At 45.6% G+C, this 14,090-nt stretch overlaps 1 protein-coding gene and 1 long non-coding RNA gene across 2 annotated transcripts in view; both read left to right on the top strand.

Annotated features, from left to right (window-relative positions):
- Positions 1 to 14,090, top strand: part of FSTL1 (follistatin like 1) — a 52,880-nt gene that overhangs the window by 14,602 nt on the left and 24,188 nt on the right. The window lies entirely within an intron of this gene.
- LOC144305168 (uncharacterized) lies at positions 5,693 to 12,565 on the top strand. Its single transcript, XR_013372205.1, has 2 exons — positions 5,693 to 7,112; positions 9,142 to 12,565. It is a non-coding gene; the product is annotated as an uncharacterized LOC144305168 (long non-coding RNA).

Raw genomic sequence — 14,090 nt, forward strand, 5'->3', positions numbered from 1 at the left:
GGTCACATGCCTTATGTAGGCATTCCCTTTACCTAGACAAAAATAAGGAAACCATGAAGATGTGAAATCCTCTAAGAACAACCTAATGCTGAGGATTGTTGATCTTACTCTGTTGGTCATTTTAGAGCTAGGTCATTGTGTTTTCCCTCTAATTTCTGTTTACAAATTTGATCAAATAGAAGGCTGTTCATTTCCTGCTTAAGTTGGATCATAGGATGGCTGGTGGATTAGAGCAAGCTGTGATTGATCTTCCCCAGTGGCTATATTTCAGTTGGTGATTGGGTTATTTTTCTAGGTAATGCTACAATTATTTTCCCTTGTGGAAAAGAAATAGCATTGTCACTTAGTAGCCATAATGACTCATGTTACAGTAGCCGGAATGTAGAGACCTCCTCATTCCCCAGTGATCTAGTGTTTAACTCCAGGAAAAAAGTCTCTCTGCTGAGGTTGGTGAAGTGGGGGGGGAGGGGTGTGTATTTGGAGGGGACAGTGTCTGTCTCCCAGATAGTTTATGCGTTCCAGATTACCAATCTGAGGGTTTTAGATGTGACAACAGCCATATTCTGAAAGCCATGACATTTTCTTTGAGAGAGAGACAGAAAGTAGGGAATTCTAAGCCTAAGGGTGTTCAGAGCATGTGAACTGTCCCCAAATGGTCCTTGTCTTAGAAATAAGTAGAATGAATAGGAAGAAGGAAACTAGTGAAGAGGAAGCCTGAAGGAAGAGAGAGGCAGTGATGAGAGCGAGAAATTCTCCCTCTTAATTGTAGTGGGGTAAGTGAAGATGGGACGATAAAGAGAAGAATTTCTGGCTTAAGATAAAGCACAGCATGAGGAAATATTATGAATGAACACTGCTGATCTATATGATCAGAGAATATATGTCTGCTTTTGCTATGTGAACGCATGGTCCTTAAAGCAAAACTCCTGAGGACAAATGTTAATGTAAAAGCTATATTTTATTTTTTTTTTAATTTTTATTTATGATAGTCACACACACAGAGAGAGAGAGAGAGAGGCAGAGACATAGGCAGAGGGAGAAGCAGGCTCCATGCACCGGGAGCCCGCCGTGGGATTCGATCCCGGGTCTCCAGGATCGTGCCCTGGGCCAAAGGCAGGCGCCAAACTGCTGCACCACCCGGGATCCCTAAAAGCTATATTTTAAAATGGCACCTGTATACAGTGTGACTGGCAAGGGAAATGTTGACCTACAGTACCTTGCACAAGGCAAGTGCTCAGTAAATAGTAGCTACTCTTGTTTTTGCTTGAATTCCAGGGGACAGTAAAACTACAGGGAGAAACCTACAGAGCCTAGACCTGTGTTTCTCAAACTATAATGAGTGGTGTTGATGTATGTGCTAGGTTAAGTCGTTCTTTAGCTGCAGGATTTTTTTTACAACTTGACAATGTTCGTGTGCATTATTTCTTTTCTTCTATAGGAGGAGAGTATTATAAGCAGTGTTTCCCAGACCTTTCACTGTAGGGCACCATTTCCAAAAATACTGTAATTACTTCAGTGCTGTATTCTGTGGAACAGTTGGGAACATGAGTTGGACTTTCATAAGCAGAGTCTATTTACATCTGACCTCGGGTCTTAGTGGACTTGCTGAGCTCACTTCCTAAACTAACACAGTTTCATCGAGGAGGTATGGGACTTAAGGCCAGTCCAAGGGAAGATCCTTCTGGGACTGACTCCATACCAGACCATTGGCACGGCCACGTCCATACCTACCAAGGACTGCCTGGGTGGTTTTTTTTGTTGTTGTTGTCAACTCAGAATACCCAGGAATCTTCCTTTTGTGTTTTCACTTTTCCTATCCATTCCTGTTCCATGAGCAAGTCCTGTTGGCTCTACTGTGAGAATATATCACCTCTTCTCAGTCTCCATCTCCACCACCCTTGTCTAAGCCACCATCCTTTTGCACCGGACGATTGTAGTAGCCTCCTAGCTGTAGTAGCTGTAGTAGCTGTAGTAGCCTCCTCACCCCGTTCTCCTTCTTGCCTCTGTCCATCTACTTCTCTGCACAGCAGCCTGAGTAATCTTTGTAAAACACATATCTGATCACATCCCTCTCCTCCAGTGTTCCCCGTTTCATTAAGAATAGAATACAAAGTTCTTCCCAGTGCATATAAGACGCTGCATGCCTTTTTTTTTTTTTTTTTTTTTTTTTTTTTTTTTTTTTTTTTTTTTTTTTTATGATAGTCACAGAGAGAGAGAGAGAGGCAGAGACATAGGCAGAGGGAGAAGCAGGCTCCATGCACCGGGAGCCCGATGTGGGATTCGATCCTGGGTCTCCAGGATCGCGCCCTGGGCCAAAGGCAGGCGCCAAACCACTGCGCCACCCAGGGATCCCTACATGCCTTTGCCTGCTTTTTCCAACTGACTTCTCACCATCCTCCCTCCTAGACCCTATGTCACAGCCACGCTAGTCTTTTTCTGTTTGGGAACATAACATTTAGCTGTGTGTCACAGCCTTTGCATTTTTCTTCCCACTGTCTGAACTGCTCCTTTCATCCTTAGGTCTCAGCTCAAGAGAGCATTCCCTCATTCAGTCTAAGTGGCGTCGCCTCTCCCAGATTTCTCTGTCAGGCATATGCTGTGTTATTCTAATGTACATCACACTCTTGAAATGATCTTGTTAATTGTGTTTATTTTCACTCTCCTCTCTCTAGAATATGTACTTCTAGATATAGCCCTTCTCCATCTCATTCACCAATGAATCCTCAGCACCTAGACCTGAGCTTAGCACATACTCGGTGCTCAGCAAATATTTGTTGACTTGATCCCCTGGTCAAATGGGTTAATTAATGAATCCAAATGTCTCGTATGTAATATGAGGAGATGCAGAGTCTCCTGCCCATATAATCTTTGTTCTCTGTGTTAGATTCTCCAAGTATTTGTGTACCTGGCACAAATGTTGATAGCATTTGCCTATCAACACCTTGCTTAACCTTGGACATGGTAGTAATGTGGGCTTGCTTAGTCTCGCACCTGGATTCTGATTCTCTCAGCTCCAGGTGAAGTTGCAATTTAAGCAGAGGCATACTAAATAGTAAATATTTGTTTGCTTTTCTTCCATGAACAGCAATTCTAATTTAAGTGGGCATCGTTCCAGAGTAAGCTAATATCCCAAGGAATATAAAATAAAGCATTAAGTTAAATTCTGTTGTCAGTGATTCTTTGCCTCAGAGCCTTTGGTCACTTTGTCGTCAGACATCACATTTCACGGAGACCTTTATTTTTGGGCATCCTTTCTGCCCTTGCTCTGTCTCCTGTTCATTTGAATGGCAACTCCGATGGGCAAAAACATATCCCCTGGACTTGCACATTAGGTCTCAGAGATATCCTGGGGAAGGGTCCACAGATGGCACAGTGATCAGCAGTGGGTGGGGTCTTAGGGAGCAGACACCCTTACTTACCTGCAGTCTTATTCTCTAAACTCCCTTACTTGACCGATAGGCCAGTTTGTTGACTTCCGTAGCATTTTGCTCCACTTTTCAGTGGAGTCAGGATAACCAAAAGCAGTTAAATATGTGGCATTTCTCTAGTGTTTAATCAATTAAAAATAAAGAATAGGGCTTTGAGAATTAAACAGCTACATAATACTTAGGAAGTGTTTTTACTGCAAATGATTATCTGTAGCAACTATGCTATGTTTTTGTGTAGAGTTTCTAAGGTAGTCCTTGGGGGAAAGCAAATTGAACAGAAAAAGAGGTCTTTGTGCATTGTTGGTACAGTTTGAAGGTCTCACAGGATCTTAGTCTTTGCAAAAATAGAGAGTTTTACTACAGTGGAGCAGAATATCTGGCAGTCTCTCATTGGTGGGTCTCCTGACTCAGTCAGATAAGGCCTGATTGGCCAGCCCCAGTGGGTTTTACTGCTCCTTCCCCCCAGCTGTGGCTTCCCAACTGCTCCAAGGAAAGAATGCAAGGCAGGAATGTCTCAAAAAGAATAGAATGTGCATATTTTCATTGACTTTAATCTCAAGGCACTAAAAGTGTGTGTGTGTGTGTGTGTGTGTGTGTGTGTAATATTGAAACTTGGCAGCAAAAAGAGTGTGGCAGTTGAGCCAAGAAACCAAAAAAAAAAAAAAAAAAAGGTTTGAAAAATATCCACTGCATTGCCAAATTTGTCCATGGACGTTTATGGGAAAAAAAAAAGGAAGAAAGAAAGAAAAAAAATTTTAAATAGTTAAGAGAAGTTTTAGAATATGTAGTTTAATTAGCCCCTTATTGTTTTATGAGATAAGCCATACAAAGTACTAAAGGAGGTGGCACATATTTTATCTTCTAGGGGAGACTAGAGGGTGACTTGTCCAAAGGCATTAAAAGCAGAGCCAGAATTAGGTTTAAGTGCCCACGACGCCTGCCTGTTTTCAGGGGACTAGATCTTCATTACTTCGGTATGCTGGTCCCAGATGCAGCCCAGCGTGCTGCCTTACTGAGCTGTTCAAATATCTGTTGACTTCAATTATATACACCACTTATAAGACGTTCCTGGTTCAAGAAAGTCTTATCCTTTCTACTTAAACTCTCCTCCTCAATTCAGCCCTCAGTAATACGTCAGCACTCAGAACTTATTAGAGCTGGGCTGTTCAGTAGGAAAAACCACGAGCCACAAGTGGACATTGAGCTCTTGCAGTGTGGCTAGTTTCATTAAGATGTGCTGTATTTTTTTTTTCGGTGTATTAAATGCATGCCAGGCGTCAAACACTTACTATGAAAACACCATGTAATACGCCTCACCAGTGCTATTGGTTACAAGCTGAAATGGTAATATTTGGACTATATTGGCTTATGTAAAACAAATTTTTAAAATAATTGCTTCTTTTGACTTTCTAGAACTTTACCAGAAATTTTCAAGTCCTCTGCGAGACTGATATATTGCTATTGGACAGTGCCGCTTTAGACACTTGTCACTTAACCGCAAATCACATTTAGCTACATTGTCTTGAATTTTTGCCTATTAGACTGTGTCGTTATTTAAAATTACATGTATTGGGGCGCCTGGGTGGCTCAGTCAGTTAAGCACCGGACTTTTGATTTTGGCTCAGGTCATGATCTTGGGGTCACGAGATTGAGCCCCTCATCGGGCTCCGTGGTGCTGGGCTTAGAGCTTGCTTGGAATTCTCTCTCTCCCTCTCCCTCTGCTCCTCCTACCCCTTCTCCCTCTCAGTCAGTCAGTCAATGAAATTCCATGTATTTGTATTTGTGCCCCATCGCCTCAACTCCTCAACTAAACTGTCCACAGCTTAGGGATGTGGACTGTGCTTTATTCTTCCTTGAGTCCCCAGCATCCAACTTGATGTCTGGTATTTGTTGCTCAGTTACTTGCTTAGAGATAGGTTTTGTCCAATTCCACTTTGGGCAGTGGTAAGGAAATACAGATTAATTTGTGCCTGAAGTGTTGCTTTTTTTCCAAAGGGACTGATTTTACAAAGTTCTTCATCTGTTCCAGAAAGGTTACTGTTCCTCTAAATTGGACTATTAAGAGATGTCTGGGTGGCTCAGTGGTTGAGCATCTGCCTTTAGCTCAGGTCATGATCCCAGGGTCCTGGGATCAAGTCCTGTATCAGGCTCCCCACAGGGAGCTTCTTTCTCCCTTGCCTCTATCTCTGCCTCTGTCTTTGTGTCTCTCATGAATAAATAAATAAAATATTTATAAATAATAAATAAATAAATAAATAAATAAATAAGACTGTTAAAATCCAGGGGACTTGCAGTGGGTGTCAGAACTTCCTGGTGTACATGCTTAGCAGAGAGCAGTGGTGTTAATTGATTATTGCAGGTTGTAAGGAGTCCTTATTGCTACCCAAAAATCTTGGGGAAAGTCCACATTAAGCTCAGAGATTTGTACCCCACTATCTGGGACCTGTCTGCATTTTGGTGCAGGTAAATAAGGCAAGTCAGCCCCCGTGGTTCCCAGCCTGAGCCAGAGTTGAGAGAAGAAGATGACCATTAATAGTCACTGTTGTCAAGGAACTGCCAGGAACTTTTATCAAATTGCTGTGATTTCCACAGTTCCTGAGAAAATACTAGGGGATGCATCCTGGGTGGGCCTTACCTCTAAACATCCCACAGTTTTGTAACTGGGCTTGTGGCTGAACCACATTCTCATAATTTCTGGGCTGGTTATATTGTGCCTAAAATACAGTCATTTTAGCTGGTGCCTTGGGAGAGTCTAACCTTTCCCTGGGTTTTGTGACCACAGAATCCCTGAGCCACTGTTTTTGGTTCAGTTGTTAAGGAATGTGTAAGAATGTATACCTGGAAACCTCTACTCTTCAGGGGGAGATTTATTAGGTCTCTCTGCTGTGGAATGATCCCACTCTATTGACCACATTATTGCCATAAATCCAGAGAGAATCATCCTTCTTTGGCAACAATGTGTGAAATGAATGTTTCTCTCTTTAGAGAAGCAGTTGGACCAAGATCTTGAAGGAAAGTGGTCCTGTCTGTCCAGGTTCCCCAGCTTTGCAACAGCAGGACCCCATGAATATCCTCATGTGACAGTTGAATCAAGGGAGAGTAAGGCTCCAAGAGGCAGTTAGTTCATGCCCTGAGTAGTACTTTCTTTGAGTTTCTCATCTTTCCTAGTTTATGCTCTAGGAAGATTCAGCCCCAAAATCCATAGCTGGGTTTCTGGGGGCTCAAAGTCATCAAGTTAAAATTTCCACTTTGTAAAATAAAACTAATAATTTTTCTTTAGGTAGCCTGTTCATTCAGGTGACCAGATGTTACAGTCTGTGCCTGTTGTCCAAGTATATCCTTTTACTTTCAAAATGTTCCAGTGTGGCTGATAGAATGTATGGTTGCTTACTAAGAGAAGACATTCCCCTGCTCAAGCTCACATACCCCTACTTGTCCTGAGTACCCAGCCAGCATCCACCTCATAGAGGAGCTGGGTTCCGTAGTGATAGACAAATTAAGCTGTTGCTTCCCCCAGTGATCCAGACTCAGATCTAGAAAGCCCCTGGGACCAGAGACTGCCCACAGAATGCTATCACCTGCATAAACTCTCCCAAGATCCGACTTCTCCTTAATTTCATTCCCTCCCTTGGATGCCATCTGAAGGGAGTGCTTCATCTGCATTTGGAGTTGGAGTTGCTCTGGGTGCGTATCTGGGGCATAGAAAATGGGGATGAGGAGGAATTGGAGGGGGTGACCGGGCAAGGGGGAGGAACAAGCCCTGCCTGTGGAGCCCAGGATGATGAACACCACCTGTCTCTGGCATTTCCTTGGAAGACTGTATTCCTCGGACTCCAGGTTCTCCTGGCCGACAGTTGCCATGGCAACACAGTGTCTTAAGAACTTCTAATTACATCTGTCTGCTTTTCCTAGAACCATACCGAGCCACACATATGGTGACTGCATTTAGCGTGGAGTTTCTTGCTGCGTTTTAACCCCTTATGCATTCCACAGGCTGGAGAATAATTACCAGGATGCTAGAAACTTGACAGCTGCTTTGCAGCCGCACTGCACCCAGAATCCCAGGGCTTTGTCTATGTTTTTAAAGCAGAGACTTACACCGTTATGCTCTGCGGGGTTTCTGGTCTCCCTGCTCCGTTTTGTTCCAGTAAACCCTCAACTCTCTTCCCCCGGCCCCCCTCGATCAGTCCCTGGCCTCAGCTTTTGGTTGGACATCACAGTTCCTTTCAAGATGCCCAGCACCCTGGACAACAAAACACCTGGGCACAGCAATGGCCTGGCCCTTCCCTGGCCACTCACATCTGAGTGTATTCCAGCCCGCAGTAAGGTCAGCCTAGCAGACGAGCCAGAAGGGAGTGCTTGGAGACCCCCAGAACGTTCTGCACATGGGGGACGGGTAGGATCAGGCAATGGCAATGCATTCTTTCTCACGTTTAGGGAGACTGACCATCTTGCCTCCCTTCTACCTCAGGACAATGTAGGAACAGGATTCCTGAGAAGAGTTAACATAAAACAGCTGCCTTGGGTAATAGCCCATTTTCACCATTTCTCTTGGCCCCCCTTGCTTATCTTTGTGTCTGCTTCTCCCTTGTGTGAGTCACCAAGGTGTCAGGCTGCTCTCGGTGACCTCTACCCTACACTCTGAAGTCCCACTCAATTTTGCCTTCCTGTGAGGTCCCCCCCACATTCCCACACTGCTACCTTTTCCCTTTTCCCCTTCCCTGAGCATGTCTGCAGGATTATATATTAATTGTGGACAAAGGAAATTCCTGAAAGCCATGTCAGTCCTTCTTGCTCTGCTCTCCACCTCTTCCGCCCCCCTCCCCCACCCCGCCCACCCCGACACATACCCCAATGTCTTTCTGTGGGCCGAAGACTGTCTCTCACTAGGGAAATTTCAGGCTAAAAATTTAATTTGCCTGGTGGAAAAGGGTGGGGTCTTTAGGCTATTTCCCCCTAAAATATTGATCCTGAAAGGGGGCAGCCCCAGGAGAGGAATTGGCCCCGGGGGCTGTCTTTCTGCCCCTGCTCTAGGTCCTTAGGGCAATGTGGCTCAGTCGCCTTTGGATACTTGCAGCAAAGTTGATTGCGTGGCACAGAGCACTATGCCCAGCCCTATAAAAGACTTTCTTTTATTTTTTTAAAGATTTTTTTTATTTATTCATGAGGGACACACAGAGTGGCCGAGGGAGAAGCAGACTCCCAGCGGGGAGCCTGATGTGGGACTCAATCCCAGGACCCCGGGATCATGACCTGAGCTGAAGGCAGATGCTCAACTACTGATCCACCCAAGTGCCCCCTACAAAAAACTGTAGAACTCTAGAAACTTAGGTTCAGCTGGGAAGACAAAGTCTGCATAATCAGTTATGTTTTTTAAAAAGTGATCAAAATAATAAGTTCATGCAGAGAAGAATGAACGTGTAGGGATGGAAGGAGGAGCTCATACCACTCAGAAGGTAAAGGTCACCGAGGATGGAGTTGTGTAACGTGAGCTGAGCCTTGAAGGACAGGGATAATCTGTTTAATCCAGACAATAAATCAGACTTCCCAGATGGTGACATTACTTTTTTAGGTTGGTCTTGTGGGACATGCTCTGCCCATTTGAAGGTTAGAGAGGCATCTAACAATACCTCATGGTGCTGACATTTTCAAAGGGTAATGAGTTTTCATTTCAAAATGTAGGACCTCAGGAAGCCTGTACCCTTTCTTTTAGTCTGCTGCAGCCACCTGCTCTCTTCTCCGATATCTCCTGAAGCTCCCCATAGCCAGGGGACCTCAGAAGCGAGGTCCTGGAGGTGCAGAGGTCAAGGATCTTGAGGCTACATCAGCAATGAAATCACTCAGGAAACAGGAAGAAGACTGGGTCACTGCCAAAGACCTTGTTAAAGATGGCCAAGTAGATGTCAGTAGATGACGGTATCAGGATCAGTGTGAAGCACCTTGGAGAACAGTGGGTTCACTTTCAGTTTTAGGGGGAGCCACATGCAGATTGGGGTGGAGCTGCAGAGGTGGGGACTGCTCTCCAGCTTGGGGAAGGTACCCAGATTCTCTGCACACTGGCTGTCTTCCTTAGTATGTGATATTGGGAACTACCCAGAGTCTACCTAAATTCAGTAGAGCCTAGGACAAAAGGGGGGGGAGAGAATTTGTAGCTTTTAGCCTAGATCCATCACTTCTGTCCTCCACCAAAGCAGGAATAAATCCTACATTCCACTCAGAAGTTCAAAGAATGTGAATCCCGTTTGGTTCAGTGCTTGGGGTCGCTTGGGGAGGTGGAGGGTTGGCTTGGGATGGAGTGCTGGGAATGTGCGGGGATGTGCGGTGATGTTGATCCAGATGTGGCTGGCACTGAAGGAGACACTTCCAAAATGTTCTCTCAGAGCTCTCCTGTAGCTGCCCCTGGAGCTCTCTCTCCCCCTTCAGTGGAGGGTACTGGGATTTAGGTGTGTGGGTATTGGAGCTTTTTTTTTTTTTTTACTTTTAATCAACCATTTGCCTTGAACTACATGTGGAAATAATTAGAGCATGGATGCTGAGTAAATGTGAGCACTGGCAGTCCCAGACATACTTTAGTGACAGGTTCTTGGCAGGAATGAAGAATTGTGAATCTCATGTGAATTTCCTTTAGCCATTCTCTCCCCTTTTCTTCTTGCAAGGCAAACACAAATAGAATAAAAATGTCATTAATGGCATTCAAAGGGAGTAGTGGGTTCCAACCAGTCAACCAAGAGTGAAATCAGGCCATGCAATTGGGGTCCCATTACTACTCCTCTGATTTCCTCTGTCATGACCCAGGAGGGAATGAAAAGGCATTGCTTATGAAAATTCTTTGACTGCAAAAGCCAACTTTAATTCCACCACCAAAACCCAGCAAAGACCCTGAAACACTGGCAGGAGGCTCTATACATAACCAGCCTCTAGTTTGGGCAAGTCTAGGTTAACTTCCTTGGGAGATTAAACCTTGATACTCAAGAACATCTGAAATGGCAAATTCCTGTGCTTTCCAGTTAAAAGAATCTTAACAGTTTAAGGGACTTTGGCATCATCTACAATTCTTTCCTTTTATGAATCAGGAAACCAAGGCCCTTGCCCTAAGTCACACAGTGTGGGAGGCCGAGAGGGCTATGTCCAGGGCCTCTCTCCAAATTCCTGGATCCGTTCTGACATAGGACCTCCCCGCCTTCGTCTGGTCCGGCTGCTGGTTCAGGTTTCAGCAGAGGTTTCAAAGACTTTTTTGGATTTTTTTTTTTTTTTTTTTTTTTTTTTTTTTGCTGTTTCATCCCAACATTTGCCAAATCATTTCTCTCATACAATGGCATTCATCATCCGTTTCTTGGAGCTCTCTAAACATCCCAATCTTGCTCCCAGTTTTCTCATCGTGCCTACTCTGCTTCCTTGGCTGCTTTGCCCTCAGAGCCCTCATTACAGTCGTGCAGGCTGCTCACTGCAGGAGGACGTGCGGGGCGCTGTAACCTGCTCCGGGGTTGCATGCACCCCGGAAAGCTCCCGTGGGGGTGCGGGCAGCCTGTACTTCCTGCTCCCTGGCCACCCTCAGCCCTCCATTCCCACCCTCTCTCCTTGAGCTCATCTGTTCCCTTGGCCTTGTTTCCCCTCCTACATGGATCAGGCCCAGATGTGTTCTCTGCTCCTTCGCTTTCAGCCGTCGGGAGGACGTCTTAGTGTCTCCTTAGACCTGAGTCCGTAACCAACTCGTCGCCAGCGACCCCTCCCGCCTCTGCCCTTGGCAGGTACACCGGCTCTCAAAGCCCAGAGTCTTGGCAGTTCCCTGGATCCTCACGTTCCTCTCTTCTATCTTGTTTGTTGCCAGATCTCATTATTTTTTAGAATTTTCTCCTGAGTCCCTCCTTCCTCTGCTTCCATGCCACCAGCATACATGAGACCTTTCACCACCCCAGGCACCTTCTACCCTGTTGCCTTGTGCCCACAGTTCCGCCTCACCCACTTCCTCCCGCATATCTCTGCCGAACTGGTCCTAAGGCCCTCCTGCTCCAAACCTACAGTTTTTCCATCCAGATCCTATCAGCTCAAGGCTTTGTGAGGGCTCAGCTCCAATCCCATCTCATTCATGAAGTCCCCCACACACACACACACTCAGAACTCCGCTGATCTGCCTTTGTGAGTCTCGTTGCCCCAACGAGGTTAGAAACTCCTGTGCGGGTAGAGGCCGCGATGCCGTCCTCCTTTGGGGTTTATTACATGGACCTTGCATCATGCTGGTCATAGGCTGTTATCATTTGTGTTTTTCTACCCACATTTATCAAATATGCTTTCTAATGGATTTTACTCCCTTGCCCTGGCCTTCAGTGAAGAAGACACTGTCAGACTATCCATGCCCCCTACATTGTCCTTTAAAGTGGACAAGTCTTGGGCAGACAGTTGGAGGATGGAAAGTGAATACCATAATGAAACCCAACAGACTAATTCTGGGCAAAAAGTGGTTTAGCTTAAAAGGTCCCACCAAGGAATTCTAAAGAAACAAGGGTACAATTGTACAACTAGGGGGTTTACAAAAAGCACTTCTTAGGAAGACCAACAGGATATCTTGGGAACTCCCAGAGATCACTCTGAGAACTGTAGGCAGATATTGGGGAGCCTGGTAGGGCCCGTCAGTCACAGTGGAGACACTGGATGTGCCTGAGTCGGGGAGGCAGTGTGACAGTGTCGCCTCCAGTGCATCACTGTGGCCCGTGTTCTGAAGGCATGAGAGCCCCCTGGGGTGCTCGAGTCAGAGCCTCTCACGGCCAACAGAGGTGAATCCTCAGACTTCATAGACCCGTGGGAGATTTTTCTCAGTCCTGGGAGAGAGGGCCTAACATATTTCTAACTCTGTGTTTACTAAGTGCTGCTGTACTTCTACAATGACTAGACAAGGCCATTACAGAAAGCTCAACTTACCATTCTGTAGAAACCAAGCATCTAGTTTGCCGTGGTGGGGCTGGGCCACCTCAAGGCCTCAGGATGCGGGGTGGAGGCGTTCCAGAGATGGTGACTGTGCAGCTGGAAAAGGGAGGGGGCCTCCCTCTGAAGGTGGCAGCTTAGATCCTTCAGCTGAAGAGGCAAACACTTAGAGAATGTGATGGAATCCGCGAGACAATAAAGACAATGGGTGACGTAAACAGCCTCGTCCCATTTGAATTTTGAAAGTAGTAATTTTTAGACACACAACACGGTATCACGCAATGAGAAGAAAATGTCAGGAACGTGATATTCCATAAGCTGTGATAGAAGCTAAACATAGAAATTAATACAAAGGAGAGTTAGGTAGTTCTTCAATGACGGGTCCATATTGATTCTTTTACCTTAAAGCTCATCCTTGGGGTGATACATCCCTTATTTTGATGTCACGAAGGCCGGTCACATCTTCCCCCAGACATCCTGAGTAGCGCTGCTACTGGCCACTGGCATTGACACTCACTCAAACACCCCTCCTTCCCAGTGAAATTTAATGTAAAAAACATTTATTGCAGCTTTTCTCAGGCAGGGCACTGCGGTGGGTGTGTCAGGAGCCAAAATGTGCAGGCACTTGGAGTTCACTTGAGATAGGCTACCCGTGTATAAAATATTGAAGAGGACTTTAATATGCTAAAGGCCCCAAAGCCTTCTTGCTTATGAAAAACATAATAGGGTAGGTGGAGAGTCGGATTTATTGTGAGCTAATTAAGCTTTAGTTTTCGACCTTATGCACAAGGCCCCTTCCCGAGGCCCGGTGCCCAGTTTTGCAGTCCTAGTCGTGTATTCTTTTTCTCATGGAGGGCCCCTCAAACTGCTAAAACTTCAGGATCCAGGGACCCCAGATCTTGCCTTGGTGCATTCTGCTTGAGGTGAGGGACTAGTTGTGAGCACATGTGCAAGACGCACACTGTCCTAGCAGATGCACAGGCTATGGCCACGCACGTAAGAACAGCTGCTAGAAGTCGCCTTCCGCCTCTTTCCTTCACATGTGTGGGATGCAGCAGTGTATTCCTTTGCAGACAAAACGAATTGGAGGGACTTAGAACAGGGTCACATGGTGCTCCAGCTACATTTCAGGGTCCTTGAAGGGGTTTGGCCTTCTCAAGCCTGTGCTACTGGGTTCCATTCCAGAATGGGTCCCACCCTGTGTCCCACCCTGCGCCCCACCCAGGCCTCCTGCCCTCCTCAGTTCTGTGAATGCCTTTGTCCCAAGCTTCGTGGTGCTCAGCATATCTGAGGGGCCCTGGTGTTCCTGTGAAGTTTCCATGACTAATTCTGGCAAAGCAAGGAGAGCCTTTCTCACGTCAACAAAGCCGCTCTGTCACAAAATAGTGGCCAGGGGAGCCAGAATTCCACCTTGGCATAAGTAAGACTGTTTTTTTTTTTTTTTTTTTTTCTTTTCAAAAAGAAAATTGGGAAGGAAGAAAAGAATGGGGGGTACAGAGCCGATCCAGTTCACTTTAGTGAAATGATGATATATTAAGCTGACGGTTTTATGGTTTTGCTTACAAGCTTCCTCCCCTGCCAAAGCACACTGTTCTTCCAGAAATTGTTTTACTTCAGAAGACTTTCTTTTTTTAAACATTCAAAGCGTAGTTTATATTCATACTTAATGCTGGCTGGCCCAGAGACCCCGACGCACCATCACCTCTTCTGGTAGCTTTGCAGATAACTTGCTTTGTACTTTGC

This window comes from Canis aureus, chromosome 35 (genome assembly GCF_053574225.1).
Source record: "Canis aureus isolate CA01 chromosome 35, VMU_Caureus_v.1.0, whole genome shotgun sequence".
Lineage (NCBI taxonomy): Eukaryota > Metazoa > Chordata > Mammalia > Carnivora > Canidae > Canis > Canis aureus.